Raw genomic sequence first — 18,027 nt, 5'->3', positions numbered from 1 at the left:
TGTTTTATGCATACAATAGCTACAGAACCACACAACACGCTGAGTTGAAAGGGACCCATCAGGATCATGGAATCCAGCTCCTTGCCTTGCACAGTACCACCCCCAGGAGTAACACCCTGTGTCTGAGAGCACTGTCCAACCACTTCTTGAACTCGGCGAGTCCCAGTGCTGTGCCCACTCCCCCGTGAGCCTGTTGCAGTGCTCCAACAGCCTCTACATGAAGAAGCTTTTCCTGATATCCAGCCTGAACCTCCCTTAAATCAGCCTCGGGCCGTTCCCTCGGTTCCCGTCCCTGGTTCCCTCACGAGGTGCTGCGGCTGGCGAACAGCACGGGCACGGCAGGAGCGTCCCGGGGAGGATGAGAGGATCTTCCCCTTCCCCTTCCCCTTCCCCTTTCCCTTTCCCTTTCCCTTTCCCTTTCCCTTTCCCTTTCCCGCACCTCCCCGCACCTTCCCGTCATGGCCGCCTGCCGAGGGCCATGGCTGGCCCGCTACGAGCCGCTGGGTGCCGGCCCAGAGGTGACGGGGGCCGAGGAGGAGGAGGAGGGAGAAGAAAGGAGAAAGGAGAGTTCTCGGTGGGGCTCCCGGCGGCTGCGGGAAGCGGTGCCCGCTTCCTCCCACGGCCGCCTGAAACCCGCCGGGATTCCGGGTTGGATGCCTGCTAGTCCTTCTCCGGAAAGAGCAGCTGGCGTGGCCTGGGATATATCCTTTGCATGGATAAGGAGGGAATGATCTTCAGGTCGCGGACAGGGGAAGGGTTTAAGCAGGGAATGGCCACGACCACGGGTGTTCGTCCACGGCTCCACAGCACCGTGCTGTGGGAGCGCGTAGGTGCGGGAGCCGGGCGTATTTGTCAGGGAGGGGGACGTACATGTTTATCTCCTGTTTGCAGTCATCTGTCGCATTACCGTGTAACCGTTCGGCATTGTACTGAAGGCACAAGAAAAATTACCGTGGGAGACGACAGAGCAGCGCCGGTTGTGTCTGTGGGCGTTTCACGGCACCTGCTGGAAAAAGCTGCAACGGCGTCCTTGGGCTGGGATTGTTGGAAGGAGGTGGTGGCCGAGGGACAGAATTCACTCCTTGGGTGTGCTGCGGTCACTCCTGGGCGTGGAGACACACGCATTTCCTCGGGCACTCCGGGAGAGTCCGTGTTTGCTTGCCTCTGGTACTCTTATCTCCAATGCCTCATGAAATTGGCAGCAGTGCGCAAGCCTCGTACTCTTAATTATGTGCATTATGTCACGTTAGTAATGCTTTATTTCTTAGGGTGTCCTGAAAGGACCCTGCTGTTCTTTAAGTATTAGCTGTCGATAACTTCAAATAGGAAATCAATCAATCAATCAATCAATCAATCAATCAATCCCTGCTGGCTTTTAGCTGTCAAAGATTTAAGGAAGCCAGTTAGCTTGTTCATTCATGAGGCTGTAGACCTCTCTCATTCTTCATACCTTGTGTTAGAGTGTATTGGTGGGAGAAGGTGACAGGCAAACAAACAAACAAAAAGTTTGTATAGGTATAGGCCTTTTGATAGCTCAGAATTAAATACCTTCTAAAACTACATGTTTAGTAAAGAAGGAAACAAAAACAGCAAAAAGAACGTCATTCTTTCAAGTACCATTGATACTTTTTCCTTTGTTCATTTTTAAGCAGAAGCGCAACACTGAGGAGAATGCTTCTTTCTTCAGTAAATTAACATATTCCTGGTTTAGCAGGTGAGACTTTATTAAACTGGTTGTTGCTGTTCATTGATGCTCACAGAACTGTAGACTGTGCATTTAGATTGCACAATGTCGTTCTGGCTTGAGCGTGACCTTGACAGTGCTGTTAGATTTTTGTACAAAAATCAAAGTTTGCAACATTTAGAGATCACATTCAACTATTTGGTGGGGTATTGTTTATACATAGTAACAGGGTTTTTTTATTATCTAATGGCTTTATTTAACAATGGCAATATAACAACTTTCTAGATCTCCAGGAACAAATATTCTGTAGTACATGTAAGGTATTTCCCAGCCAATTTCATGCTCATTTTCCTCCCTCATTTATGGCAGGCCACAAAGTTTTTATTGTCCACCACCTTCTCACATACACCAGAAACCTCCTCTGCTTCTTGGGAAATTTTACACCAAAAAATAAAACTGAAAGTTCAACTCTATCAAGTTGTGCAATTTCCTATCACTTAGTACGTTCAATGTTGTTTCACATAATTTTTTATATTATGTCTTGTGACCACTACTGATTTTTAACATTTTTTTCTTTGAGAAAATTATTTGGGTCACATGATATATACACTTTAAAAGCTCAAAGTGGGAAAAAACATGTGAAAAGTGTTAGAATTGTTTCTTGCTTTATTCAATATTCTTAATTCTACAGATAACTGAAACTAGTATTTGCTATTAATAAGTTGATTCAAAGCAATCAGATAATTTCAAGGTTTCAAAGTATTCAGTTAAACTCTGGCGCTGTTGAAGTTAGGAGTTCACCTTTGTATTTACTGGTCCTTAAATAAATACATAAATTTATTTATGTAAATACAAATGTTCAGGTTTTCTGGAAAGTTCTGCAGTGCACTGTTTCTTTATGACATTGATGCATTCTTTATGTCACAGGATTCACCCAAATTTTCAAGGAAGGCTACACTTTGTATCTTTTAACTAATTATGCAATGTCTAATAAAAGAAGAGAAATGAAAAAAAAAAAAATCACCACAAAAAAACCCACAAACAAACAAACAAACAAAAACTAAAAAAATTTTGTCAGTTATTTAGCTATGAAGTAACTACAGGGAGGTTGTGGATACACAGCCTCCTCCAGTGTCTGTGCGTGTGTCTCTGGTAGAGCCCCAGATGTTTGGGATGGCTTTTAAGTCGAAGTGCCTTGTCAACATTAATCCTTTTGCATTTTCCCCACCTCAAAAATGGTATTGCACAATTTCCTTTTGAGTTGACACAAAGCTGACAAGCTTATGAAAAATTCCAAATACCTGCACTTCTGTCATGGTTTCTTTAGGCTCATTGTATTCATCAGCCCTGTTCTGCCATTTTTAAGACCTGGTTTAGTTCTTGTTGACGCTTAAGTGGATAAAAGCACTTCATTACAAAGAAAAGTTTAATGGCTGAAGGTCTGCTTCAAATAAGGAAATTTTTGTTGTATTTGTGCTGAAACCCAGCAGTGTAATGTGGTTTACTTTGCTTGGAGATGAGTTGCAGTGTAATGAGTCACCATCCCTGGGGGTATTTAAAAGATGTGTAGACATAGCACTCAGAGACATCCTTAATGGTAAACTTCATAGTGTTATGTCATCTTTAAGGGTCTTTTCCAGCCTAAATTAAACTGGGATTCAATGATAAAGCACCTCAGTGATAGAAAGGTATTTTATTCCAGATCACAACAGTAAGTGGAAAATGAGAGCACACGTCTTTTTATTAAATGGTCTATTTTTCTGTAAAGAAATATGGGATTAGAAATATTGACAGATTTTGGGGTGTAAAGCTTTCCCAGAACTCTCTGTTCGGATGAGACAATCTGCATGGGCTCTCCTTACTCCAGGTGAATTTCAGTGTACTGGAGGTAACTGTGAGTATGTTCCACAATTTAGTCTGTAGCTTTTACAGGATCACATCTCTTACTTTGATCTCAGAGTTTATTTATATACACTAGATTATATCATTATCTTTTTGAATTAGTGGCCCTGCTTTTTTTGCCTGTTGTGTTTCAGGCTGTCCAAATGAATTCCCTTCTTTCAGAGCGGTATCTCTAGGCTACAAGGAGCCCTTAGAAAGGGATGACCTGTTTGAACTCAATTAAGGTGATTCACCATAGAGTATGTGTCTTTGAAAAGCAGTGGAGAAGTCCAGAAGTTTGCCCCAGGATTAATGGTAGCTAACATTTTGACAATAAGCAATATCCTTTTCTGAAGCTGAGTCTAGAAGCTGGAGAAGATTTTAAAAAATCAACTTGTTTGTTGAACAGCCTATATTTTGTAGGACGCAGCGGGCCCTCAGTGTTTGGATCAGTGATCTCTAGTATGGTGGTAGGATTTTTCTTATTGTTTAACTTAATCTCTTAGGAGCACAGCTGGTTACATTTCAGCATTTCAGGTGATAAGGTGCCTACTGTGCCTGGTACAGAATCTACAGTGACTTCTACTTGGTCAGGAATTACCATATTGTCAGAAACTGTTCAACTCTTCTCCCTGAACTTGTCTGTTTCCCTGTGTCTTTTCTTTGCATCTGTACTTCAGGTAGGTAGAGAAGTCCACTATCATTTTGCTGTCCATCATCACTATGATAATTAAGAAAGTCTCTATTTTTTTAGCCCTTTCAAGAATCTTTGCAATTGTTTGAGCAAAATTCAAACTCAAAATTGTCAACAGTTGGCTGTTGACAACAGAAAATATTCTGAAAAAATAGAAGGGCTTTTCAGCCTTAAATGTAAAATTACTGCAAGCCTGCTATAAATGAGAATGCATTTCTATTGAAGCTTATCTCTGTTTATTCTGGTAGATTTTGTTTTGACCTGTGATAATAATTTTAGGATTAAAGTAATTGTAATTATATTAATGGATCATAGGATCAACCCTAGGAATTTCATTTATCCTATCCTGAATAACTATTAGCCAGGCCAAATAAAACCAGACTTAATTTCTTACTCCAAAGCTTTTCTTTTATCTGTAGGAAATGTTCTTTTTCGGATGTTAGTACACTGATGGCTTTAGATGGACACTCTGATATTACATATTTTATACTGTAAATGTGGGTGAAGCTCAAATTTTTTTTATCTGAGTTCTCTATATTTTTGTAATCTTGCAGGCTTCTTGTATACATAAATTTCTGTTTAAGAAAACAAGTTGCCACAAGCTATCTTTGATTTTGCCATTATGGCAAACATTTAAATAGTTATTGATTAAAGTTGCATTTCTGAAAGTTACAGCTGACACTATGGATTTTATGAGTCCACAAGTAATGAAGTAAGTTTTTAATGTGTTTCATTTTTTGGTTCAAAAATTAATATTAATAATAAAGCTAAAGTGTGGAAGATCAGACAGTTTCCAGTTTCTAAACCTCCCTCCCCGTGATTATTTGAAAATGATCTAATGAGGAAAAGCTCAAAGAGATCAGGAATTTCATAGCTAAAGGACTGAGACAAAACTAGTAAAAGTTCCCCAGTATTGTTTGTAATTATTTAATATACAAATATAAAATCAAATACTAAGAAAAATGGACTATAAAAGATACTTAACTTTCCTTCCGTTTTGTCTTTTTTTTTTTTTTTTCATCTCTACTGTGAAAAAGCTCACATAAATATAATATTTAATGGCATTTAATGGGAAAATGCAGTGAATCTGTTACTGTGTTGCTGGTACCATGACATTGATAGAAGTCTTTTTTATAAATTGTGCTTACCACAGATGATTCAAGACATGATCAAATACTTGAGTGTTTATAAAGAAAAGAGATAATGAACAGAATTAATGGTTACCTCCAAAATATGCTCTGAATCAATGTAATCCTAATCAAAATGGTTAACTATAAAATATGGTTGAAGACATTATGGCTGATGGTTATTTAAGATTGTCTTCTGCTAACACAAAAAGTCAGGATTTTCCTTTAGATTTTTTTTTCCATTCTTGCTCTTGTAGCTGGTAGTTACAATGTTTCTAAGTACAAATACCTAATTTAAAAAAAAAAATCTTTTATAAAATTATTTTCTTTTATTCGTTCATACTCCAGTGTCAGAGAGGTCAGCATTAGCACATTCATGTCGAGATTTGTATTTGACAGTTGCTTCTGAGCCAAGAGATGGGAAAACCCAGATAAAAACCTGCCAATTTTTTAACATCATGATTTGTTGTGATTTTTAACCTTATCTAGATACAAAACAGACTCAATTGAACAAGCTGGCAGTGTTTAAGTTTGTGAAATGTTTGTTGTTGGCTGTTGATTTAATGGATGGAATTTGAAATTAATTTTTCTTTATTTTCAGAGCAATGATTGTGGGTGGTGAAACCCAGCCTAGTTCATATGGGAGTGGCAGTGGCTATGCTATTGCCCTGGTTTTTGTGGTTCTCTCACAAACTCTTCTCCATCAATTACACCATCAGAACAACATTCTTACAGCAGTCAAAATCAAGACTGCTGTTGTTGGCCTGATCTACAAAAAGGTAATCATGTGTCGTCCCACTTCGCTTTCAAAGCAAGAACACAGTGTTAAAAGACAATATGCTTTCTTAGCCTGATCAAAACACAGGATGTTGCACCCTGGTGACAGGCTGACTGACTTTGTATTTTTATGATTATTTATAATAATTTTGAATTTCAGCAGAATGTCTCCTGTAAGACTGTAATCCTGAAATTGCATACTTTTTGTCAGCCACCTGTACAGGCATAATGTTGGAAATATATATAGAAACTGAACTCTTTCTCTTTTGCTTATGGGTTAATTTCCCAAATTTGCTGAGTGACATGGGGTTGGATGTCTGGGAAAAAGTAAGGGCATACAGGACCACTGTGTTTTTATGATATTGTAGTAGTGATTATGAGAAGCTGCATTTTGCCGCACTATCTCCTTCAGAGATTACAGTTTCCACTGATTTTAGTGAAACTGCTTTGGAGTTCTGTACCCGGTAGTTTCATTGTTTTTCAGATGTTCAAATGATGACTAACCACTGTGGAAGTCTATCTACAACTTACCCTACCTTTAATAAGATATGCTGAGGCAGCAGCATTATTAGCTGCAGGACATGCAAGGGCTAATAATGTAGAAGTAAAACTAGTTGTCTGACCTATGAAAATGTTTGCTGTTATCTTAATATGTGGCATATGAGGTGATGAAGAGTTGTAAGTCTGTTTCACCGGGTTCAACTTCGCCCTAATCATTGTCCTTTTAGCGGTCCAGGTTGCTGAGTTTTGTGGCCTCTGCATTTTCTGGTTGCAGGCCTTAACTCTAGCAAATTCATCACGAGGGCATTATACAACTGGGCAGATTGTTGACCTGATGTCAGCAGATGCTCGGCAGCGCCCAGAGCTTGCCATCAGCATGAACCTGTTGTGGTCAGCACCTTTTCAGATCATCATGGCTGTTGTCTTCCTCTGGAAAGAGCTTGGCCCCTCAGTCCTAGGAGGTGCTGCACTGCTGCTTTTGGTTATACCTATAAATGCACTCATCGCTGCCAAAGTAAGAAGACTGGAGGTGAGATATTTAAATAAACGTAATAAGGAGAGGCCAAATTGCCATAATACAGGAGTGAAGGGGGAGGTTGGTATGCTGTATTAGAATAGTGTTGCTGCATCTAAGCTAAACCTCAAGCAAATAAACAATGCCAAGCTGCAGCTCTTTTTCAATGACAGAAGAAGGGTAACTGCGGAAAGGGAGCCCTGTCTTTGATAGCTAAATTAGTATGTAGGTTGGATACCTAAATACCTCCTGAAACAATACTTTTGTATTGTATAAAAATCCCTGTATGACTCAAGCTAGGAAACAGCTATATTTTTGGATATGAGCTAATTCTATTCAGTAAGGGATTTTTTAGGATTATGCGCTTCTTCCAGTTTCCCTTTTCAGGCTAAGCTGCTCGCTAAATTTTAGCACATTCTCCTGAGATGACGGGAATTCCCCTGGAGGTGCTGTGTGTGTTCTGACTTCTCGTCCGCTCCTCTGATGCTACAGATCTCTTGGCACTCTATTGCCTGTTATTATGGCAATTTCCGTTGGAAAAAAATGCCATAACCCCGAATTTTTCATTGCTATCAAGGCAATTAGTTGTATTATTCTGCCTTGATGGTGTAACCTGCAGTAAAGAATCTGAGACCCCATTAATTCTGTTGTAAGTCTGTGACTACTTAGAGACCTTAAAAAAACACCAAAACCTCTCTCACCTCTTCTGCAGGTGAGGTGCAGCAGCTACAGATGCACTTAGATCCCTGCTGTGACATGAGAGAGAGTAGAAGTACAAAGGACTAAAAGTTTTCAACTTGCTGTTCTATATGAATAAGCCTCATAACATTAAAGAGGCTGTTAATGACTGTTTTAGAAATGTGAGATGCAGAAGTGCCTAACTGTATATTAGTATGGGATTGATAATTTCTATGTTTATCTGGTTCTTTAAATAGCAATGTAATAATAAGAGAGGAAAGCTTCATCCTAACTCCTATATATATATACATATATATGTATATATACAGGAGTTTTGTATTGTAAAGCATTACATACATATTCATGTGTGTGTATTTAGTGTTACACTAAACTGTTAGAGTGTCTGGTTTTGCCTACTTAGAGATTTTGATGATTAAAATCATATTGTATTTCCTGGGGAAAAAAAAAAAGGAACAAAAATTGAAATGTGTTCTTTATGATATTTTAGGGTAAAGTATTTATTTTAATGCATTTAATCCTTTGTGCTATCTAATTTTTTTTAATGCTAAATATACATCCGAAAAGGCTGTAATTGGAGTACTAGTGTGTTTTTCAGCAAGGTAAAAATAGCATTAAAGGTGTTTATTGCCTCCAGTATACTGCATGTTCTGCTTTTCAAACATATTAGTTCATTGAAAAATTGAAGCACTGCTGTCCTTTAACCAGAGAAGCCAAATGAAGCATGCAGATCAACAAATTAAGCTACTAAGTAAAATATTACTTGAAATAAAGGTAATGCCACAACTAATAGGGGCTTGGTTGTAAAGATATGATTATATTATTATTATTACTACTATATATTATTATAAAGATATATAAATTATTTTTAAAACTCAGGTTTTATGAGTAATCTTTCAGCTGACAGTCATAAATTATATAATTTATAAAAATAAACTATGAATTTTAAAGAGAAAATGTTTTGACCTAATGTGCTTAAATTGGTTTTGGAAAATATTTACTGGTTTAATATGACTTGGAAAGCTTGCTAGCCATGATGCATGAATTTTATTACCACATTTTAATGAGAATGTAAAATACGTTATTAAATGCCGGAAAACCTTTAGCAAAGTGAAGTTGCCGCATAGAAGAAAAGCACTTTTAAAAGTTGTCTTCTTTTTGTTACTTTGCCTGTTTTAAAGCCAGCTACTCCTTTATGATACGTAAGGGACACATTGAAATCTGAAAAGTTGAGAGTGACTAGAGTATCTCTCCCATGACAACAGCCTAATTTAGAGTTACATCAGGTCTTGTTTTCATTTGTAAAACATTCAGATTTTTGTAGTTTGGCACTGCTGAGTACTTAAAAATGACACTTGGATATTAAGTTAATTTCTGAAGCAGTCACTGCTTTTTTGTTGTATTAAATTATGCTTTTTTGACAGTCTAGATCCTGAAACTTTATGCATGGGAACCTGCCTATCAAAGGAAGGTCATGAGGAGTAGAGCACATGAAGTGGATGTTTTGAAGTCATCAGGCTCTCTGACAACTTACTCCACACTGACCTTGATGTGTATTCCTTTTGTGGTTGGTTTTGTAAAACTAAAAATTTTTGCAGAGATGTTTCTCATGTTCCCTCTTGCTTTAGCAGCTGGCTGGGTCACAAATGTCAACTCGCAGTATCTCAAAACATTACATTTTTCAGCACAATATATTTGAATTTTCAACTTCTAATGCTGTGGGTATGACTAGAGAAAAAGGAGAGAGATTATGAGTTGGCCTGGGTTAGAAAGCCAGAAACCAAACCCAAAGCTCCTGAATGTCATGCCCTGCTTTAATCACAGTGTTTCTTTTGCATAGAAATCAACTCCCTACTTCATACTCCTTTTTGTTTTAGGGGAGTGCATTTTCGATCTGTATTATTCAGCTATTCCTTCTCAAACACTGAACTCTAAATACATGAAAGCTTTGCTTAAAGAAGCAGCTCTCAAAGGTGCAGGGACAGGCCATCCCCATGTGCTAAAAGATGAGCTGAACAGAGAGCTTTGGCTGGAGCTTGGGAGAATAAAAGAGAGTTTAAGACCTGTGGAAGAAGACTCAGGCAGCTTAGGGGGAACTAAAAGGATGTCATGAGGGAGGGAGAAAATTAGAAGGGCCAAGATCCAACTAGAACTTAAATCAGGCTACTGCCATAAAAGATGATAAAAATACATCAGCAAAAAAAGGGGCTAAAGAGAATCTCCATTCTTTATTGAATGGGAAGGAAACAGTGACAAAGGCTGAGGGAAAGACTGAGGCACTTCATGCTTTCCATTCCTCAGTCTGAATAGTGTAAGACCCGTTGTTCTCCAGAAAACAAAAATAGTATCTGTGTATAAATTTTAGTTAAAATGCAATTTTGCTGCTTAATATATCTTTTTAATTTTTTTATTTAAAAGGTCTCACTGGCCATGTTTGGACTCTTCTTTTACCTGGCCAATAGAATGTTTTAACAGCAACTAAAGTGTTCACATCTATTTCTTTATTCAATATTTTGTGACAGCCTTTGTTTGATTTACCATCTGTGATCTCTACTGTGGCTCAGGTAAACCTATTATGAACAAATGCTATAAAGGGCTGATTTTGTATTCTGTCATGTTTCAGCCATTTCTGTGAGCAATTAAGTAGTTTAATTATTTTAAGTTACATTTCACTGAGGTGAAACTGCACATATTTTTATGGATTGCAAAGCAGGAAGGCAGTTTAAAGGATGTCTCTCAGTGTTTCAAGCAGAATGAAAATTGGGTAGCACACCGAGTCGTGACTGAGCTTTTGTCTCTTGCTTTACTTCCTTCAGTGGGCTAGACTCAACTTCTGCTCATACTCTCTCAACCTCTCTTCTTCATAGTACACAGAAGATAAAGTATCAACAATTTGGGCTGCACAAGCTTAAGTAACTCAGCCACTGTTAGATGTTGGAGCCCTTGGCAGAGGAGACCCTTGGTGGACTCTACAAATGCTTTTTGTCAGGACACCACTGAAGGAGGTGGAGAAAAAAAGGACAGAGCTGCTGAGGATCCCGTATCAGCCAGCTTCAGGCCTAATGGTACAGCAGTAGTGTTGCCACCTGAGTTGGGAACTTGGATTTCAAAACTCTTGTGTGGGTATATCTTATGAGCTGGTCGTGAATGTACTCACAACAAAGTGTTCTCTTTTTTCATTCTGTGAAGAAACAGTTATTGCCCACTGCTTAAGCAAAACAAACAAAAAAAAAGAAACCTGAACCACAGGTTTATGAAAACAAGCTACTTGAGTCAGAACTACCCAGAAGTAGTTCCCAGATCCTCAGAGGAAAAATATCCTTACTGATCACTTTAGATTGTTTATTCCTTTAAGGAAAATATTTTTAAACACCTTAGCACCTTTTATGTATGGTTTCAAGTAAGACAAGGAATATATTTTTCTGTATTATCTAAAACTTTAAAAATAATATATAAACATTAAGGTAGCATGTGCATGTTATAAATATTTCATGTATGAGTTCATTTTGTAGACCAAAGTTTCTCTGAGCCATTTAGAGGATTTTCTGTTTGCTGAGGATCTTAACCCTGAGGATGTCAGTGTGAGCTACAGTGGAAGTAAGCAGTAGTTATTAATTTTTAATTGGTCTTGATTTTACATGGAAGATCATTAAGAAATGCAACTGAGGGGATAGATAAGCAGCTCTTTATTTTCTTTACTGCAACAGAATATGCTGTTGGTTTTATTGGTGCTTTCCACTGGGAAAAAAAATGGCCTGCCAATCCTGAAAAAGCCAGATATTTGTTACTTATTTTTATGAACTCCTTTCACAGACTGTGATGTCTGTAGAGATTTTTATCAGCTTTGATGTATTCTGACTCAGAGTAGTTCATGATGATACGTACAAAAAAAACCATGAAGTATTGTTTCCAAAGTATCCCATGTGATCGGTGTGCTCCAGAATGTCTCTGCAACAAATTTTTAACTTGTCGATTTTTCCCAAATTGCACTTTGGGGAAAATTAACTGGGAAGATGCCCTTTTATTGGTGTAGCCTTTTTTATTGCCTGCAGGTAGGCTAAGGTAGCTTATGCAGCCTTGCATTGAACACTAACCTTAAAATTGGTCCATGACTTCCCTTGGAAAAAACTAACTAGCAGAAGTTTGCTTCTCTCACAGTGGTCTGTCTTGCCTGAAGCTGAAACTCCCCCTCATTTTGTTTATCATTTCTTAACAAGGTGTTTCTTAGGTGTCAGTTCAGCTATGCTTAAACTGCTGTGGAAGGAGCACTCTGGAGGTTAGTAAGGAAACGATATAACCAGGTCCAGGGGTGTAATGGAAAACCTATTTGATAAGCTCTGTACAGGTGTTCAAGTTTACTAAGGCAACTGAAGAATTTAAAACCTACCCAGTATAACCCTCTCACCCCACTGTTTACCCTGTTCCTCTCAGGGGTGGGGGATAACTTTCCATAACATGGCATTGGGCATCCATATCTCAGCCACCACAGCCTGCAGTATGGGGGCCAGGTATGAACTGCCCTCAGCAACCTCTAACTTGCAGACAAGTAAATTTATCCTTTAAGTCACTGCAGTTCTTGAAAATGGTACCTGGTCAAAAGATGTGCAAACTGAAATACTAATTTCTCACAATTCCAAGGGTGATACAGTGACCACAATCCATGCATGATGGAGTATTTGCAGAGAGGAAAACTAATTTGTCTTCCTCAATATTTCCAGCTTGAGTGTCAGCATTCCTGAAGGCTCTTTAGTTGCTGTTGTGGGATAGGCTGGATCTGGAAAGTCATATTTTCTTTCTGCTCTTCTTGGAGAAAGGGAGAAACCTGAAGGAACAGTTCAGAGAAGAGTGAGATTGTCTGTGTTCCCCTGCCCTTTTCACTCCTCAATACCCCAGTTAGGCAGAACTAATTAACAGGTTTTCATGCAAATTAATGTAAGAAAATATTTAAAAGCACTTCCAGCTATTGTTCCTACCCTGTAATTTTAAATGCTAAAGATGACACCTTCCACATTTTATATAAAAATACAGACCATCAAACTGTATTTTGATGTCTAATATAGACCCATTTTCCCACATATAGATATTACTAGGGATGCCTAGGGATGTTTCCCTGGAAGACTTTGCTCCATATATGTCCCAGCTTTGTCTGTTTTAATCAAAATTATATGTGCTTTTTTATAGGCAAGCTGTTATAATGCAATATTCAGCAGATTGTTTTTATTACCTGACTTAATAAAAAATTTAACAATACTCAAATAATTGATGACAAATTTTAATAGTGCTCAGGTTTGGGAAGGAAATACTGGTTACTTTGATGCTAAGCTGGAATTTTAAATTTATTTTTAAATGCTGGTTTTATGTTCAGAAAGCCCAAACAAACTTAATTGTTTCCAATTCTTTTTAGGGTTCAGTGGCATATGTTTCTCAGCAGGCCTGGATTCAAAATGTACAGTTCACAGGAAAATATTCTCTTTGGTTCCAATCTAAACAGGCCATACTACAAACTCGTTTTAGAGTCTTGTGTTTTACTGCCAGATTTGGAACAGTTACTGAATGGGTACCAGAGATTTGAGAAAGGATGAGAATTTGAGGTGTTATAAATTATACAGTAAGATAAGTTATGGCTTCTATGGCTTTATGATTATCTATTTGATAATTGACACCGATGACTAATCAGTACTCAGCCAAGTACATCCTGCCCATCTCCTTACTTTGGTCACTTGCTTTGAGCTTGAATTCTGTTCAGTTCTGAACTCTTAATGATTCTGGAAATGGCTTTTTTCTGTACAGAGTTTTGCATCTGCCCTGTCCTGTTCTCCAGGGGTTTCTTCTATAGTGTAAAAAAATGCCTGTATGATTGTAGATAAAAGTTATTTTTTAGTTTTATGAAGTAACCTTGCATTTGCCCATTTTAGAATGGGAATAATCAGCACAACCCAAGTTTTGCTCTAATTACTTAAAAATCCAAATGTTACCTTTCTATTTTCATATCTAGTAAAAAATCTACCTGAGAAAGATATTGCTAAGACTGAGTATAATACACAGGTCTTGTTTAATATTTCCTGTTTAAATGGGGATTCTGTTGGTTTTCTTTCCTTAGGGTTTCGATATAGGTGGAGGGCAGGAACAGAGAGTGAGCCTTGCTAGAACTGTGTACAGCAATGCTGTCTTGTATCTCCTGGACAACCCTCTTTCTGTTGTAGATGTACATGTTGGAAAACATAATTCTGAGAATCTAACTCGCCCTTCAGATCTCCTGAAAAGGAAGGTAACGTAGGATGGCTTCCTTTCAAACTGGGGATGAACTGCTTTCTACAGTCATTCTACAAAAGCTCATCTCTTACCTAACAGGTTGGTGACAATTATTCTGAGTAAAGAGGCTAAACAAAAAGTAGCACAGGGTACAGCTAGTACAGGTTGCAGAATAAAAAGTATCCTGTTCAACAAAGAAGTTGCTAAGGGAAAGTGGAATATGAAGGAATAAATTCTCCCATTTAAAACCGTTCATATGGGAAGGTAAGATTTGTCAAAATCTCAGTGGTATGAGTTAGTACAGATTATTCCCACTGCTGCCTGCAAAACACATGTAATTAACATGAATTATATTCTGTTGGGTCAACATTACTGACTTCAAAACTGCCTTTTCCTCTCTTCCTTCTCCTTGTTCTTAATTTGCCTGCTCCATGGCTTATAAGTATGTATCTGGCAGTAATGGTAGACTTGTAAGCAGATTTTAACATTGAAACTATCAAAGCAGGAGTATATCATTCTTTTCTTTAAAACCTCTTCTAAGCCATTCCTGAGCAGGGAACAGGTGAAAAACATTAAACATTAAGAAACAGGTAAGTACAAGTAATAGCAAGTAGTTATAAGCTTACAGTTTGACATTAAAATCAGCAATTAAAAGAGTGGTGAGGCAAGGTGGCCAATAAATAACAAGAACACTAAGAAGAATAATAGCAATAATAATAATAAGGTAGACAAAGACATGAGCAAAATCACAGGAGAATTCCATTATAACATTCCAACTATCATAATGGAATGGCTGCTTTTAGTATATATATGTTTATTTTAAATCAGTACTGAAAACATGTTTCAGACTCGTATGTTGGTGACCCATAACCTCACCATCCTACTGATCCAATAACAGTGGTGGAAGAGGGCAGAATAAGTCAAATGGGAACCTACCAAGAGCTCATTTCAAGGGGAGCTAAGTTTTCTGAGCTTGTTCAACTCTTCAGTTCAGAGTGTACAAGCAGGAGACAAACCCAGTGGAAGGTGAGAAAATCTGTGTACTGTGTTTGCTTTGTTTTTTACTTTTCATTCCAGCTTCTCCATATGTTCCTACTTACTTTCCTGGAAATGAGTGAAAGAATTGCTGGAAAATTTAGAGCAAATATTTATTACAGAATCATTAGTTATAAGCTAAAAAAAAGAGACATTTTCACTTTTGGCTTCTTGTGCTTTATGTATCTACTCATGATATAATCATGATATAACAGAAAATCTTTTTATGTTTTTTTTTTTTTTTTTTTTCCAATGTAGTGAGTTCTTCAAAGGAAGAGGGTCAGCTGGGCAGGAGTCTGCAACAGAAAGGGCTGCTGAAACACAAAGGGTAGGTATTAAAAATCCCTGAGTCACTGCTTAACTGATGCAATGCTAGAACAGCCCCAGGTGCTGAAGGCTGTGTCACTCTGCTTTGCCGTGGAAACATGGCTTAAGTCTGAATGCCTGTTAGCAGTTGGCTGGAAAATGTGTGCCTGGAGCTCATCTTCTGGATTCCCTCTATACGAAAAAAATTTGGCAGTGAATGTGCCACATTCAAGGGGTTCAGTTCATGGGCTGCTTCACAATGGGAACCAAAGTATGTTAAACAGGAAAAATTTGCATGATTTTATAGTCTTCATTTTCGCTTAGCAATAAATGCATGTATTTTTTTGATGATTCATAAGAAGATTTTAAAGACTTTCTTGTTTGCAGCTCTTCCTCTGATCAGAGGAAAATATGCACTAGCAATAGAGAGAAAGTTTCTGCTGGTGGTGTATCACTGATAGAAAAAGTTGGACATTTGTTTTCATAAAAATGTCTTCTTTTGCAGTTGCAGTTTTTTAGTTTCTTACATCTCTTTACTGAATTTAAAATAATGCCGTACAGGTTTTTACCAAAATTTTAAGTATGTAGTCTGAGATCTATTTTGATGATCTGCTGTATTTTTCTATTACATCATAGTCCATCTAGTTTTGCATGTTTCAGAAAGAAGAATATGAAAAAAGCTTTTCCACTGTTGGAAAAACATTCTGTCTTAGGAATTTTAAATAGTTTTGTGCTACAGCACAGTCTAGAAATTTTGCATGGTAATAGTGCTGCAGGGTTCTCTTATGTTAGAAGCACACTTTCTGCAGTTTTCTTTAAAAAAAACTCTGCCACTTGCTAGAGTGATGGGAGAGAACAAATGGAACAGTGTGGAGAAGATTGAGACTTCCTGGGAGGCTATAGTTTAATAGAAATACAAGCAGTGGGGTGGAGGGGTGAAGAAAGTATGAATATCTAGCAAGATGGTAGAAATAGGTGCTTAGAAAAAAGGTGAGTTTACAGAAGACACAGAACAGTTTGTGACTACAGCTCATTTCACTCCAGACCTTGTAATGAAATCCGTGAACCTGCTCCTACCTGTTCTGCTTTTCAAGTGGCCCAGCTCAGTTTGACTCCCATTAGTCCTTATCTGCACCAAGAGTAAGAACAGTCTTCTGCTGACACTAATTTCCTTGGCTCCAGTAGCCCAGAGGGGTAAAGTTTCTGCTTCCATTGATGGAGTAAGATTTGCTTCATACAAACAGCCAGGAATTGGACATTTGATTGGTTCATTGTTGGTTTGTGGTTTTTTCCTTTGTTTGTTTGGTATAACCTACATATGTAAAAAGTCTGACAGTGGGAAGTGTTGCAAGCAAGATTGCTGTTAAAGAACATTCTAGTGGGAGAGGAAACCTCACAGCATGATTTTATATACCTAATTTATCCCATTTCATTAGAAAATTATTTAGATTGATTCTGAATTTAATATAACCAGTTCCCATTATAGAATGTGTATTTGCCATCAATGGTAATTATTTTACAGGTAACTCCTTTTTTTTTTTTTTAATGTGTTTTTAAATTTTTTATTTTTCGATGAAAACGTCAGTTGTTTTGAAATACCTGCAAGCCTTTGACTGGCACCAGATGAGGCTGACCGTAGCTGCTTATACGGGCCAGAGTGCACTGGCCATTGGCCAAAATCGATGGCTTAGCAGCTGGACTGCAGAAACAGCACAAGTTAGTGATTCCACAGGATGGAAACAATCAGAGAACTATAAACTTGGTGTCCATGGGCTCCTGGGATTCATTCAAGGTGAGGATGAATGTTTGTGTCTGTTTCCTCACCATTTGCCAAGTTTGATCTCCCTGAATGTTTTGGTGAAGAAATAATGCTGGTTGTTTTAGGGTGTGCAGCGCAGTATAACAGTTAAACCTGGGAAGAGCACATTTTATACAGACATGTAGAGGAAAAAAATGTTTAATTTAATGATACTTTGCGAATTCTGGAAACATGCAAGTGTAACGTGATGAAGTTCTGTGGGCATCTCCTTGAGGGGAGAAGCAGCATTGATGTGTAGTAGCATGTTAGCAGGAGAGACTTAATGTCAGGAAAAACATTCTTATTAAGTAGTAAGATGTATCAACAAAATGCAAATATGTACATTTGTCAACCTGAGGGGGGAGGTTGGATTGCTGATGGGGTAGAGAACAGTGACAGAAACAAGCTCCATCCCCTTCCCCACCCCAACCATTCATACTTTCAGTTTATCCCTTCCCAAGGGCTGCTGGTTTGCTGTGGTGCCTATGTGCTTACCAGGGGCTCCCTGTGTGCTTCCTGAGCCTTGCATCATCAGCTGTTGGACAGTGGTTTGCAATTTCCTCTTCAGCGGTTTCAAACTGACCCAGTTGGGCAGATCATCAGTAGATTCACAAAGATTCATGCATATTTTCAGTTTTATCAAAATGAAGCTCGAGTGACTCAGTTGTAATTTATTATTGATAAAACAGTGATATGAAGGTACTGCAAGTTTCAGCACATGAAACTTAAAGAACTATTTTCTTACAAAATCATCAAAGTATG

At 38.1% G+C, this 18,027-nt stretch overlaps 1 pseudogene; it reads left to right on the top strand.

Annotated features, from left to right (window-relative positions):
• The first annotated feature begins 769 nt into the window (after positions 1-769).
• The window catches only part of LOC120765985 (multidrug resistance-associated protein 1-like), a 29,168-nt pseudogene continuing 11,910 nt past the window's right edge, over positions 770-18,027 (top strand).

Source organism: Hirundo rustica, chromosome 2 (assembly GCF_015227805.2).
Source record: "Hirundo rustica isolate bHirRus1 chromosome 2, bHirRus1.pri.v3, whole genome shotgun sequence".
NCBI classification, from domain to species: domain Eukaryota; kingdom Metazoa; phylum Chordata; class Aves; order Passeriformes; family Hirundinidae; genus Hirundo; species Hirundo rustica.
This window is presented reverse-complemented; position numbering and strand designations above follow the sequence as displayed.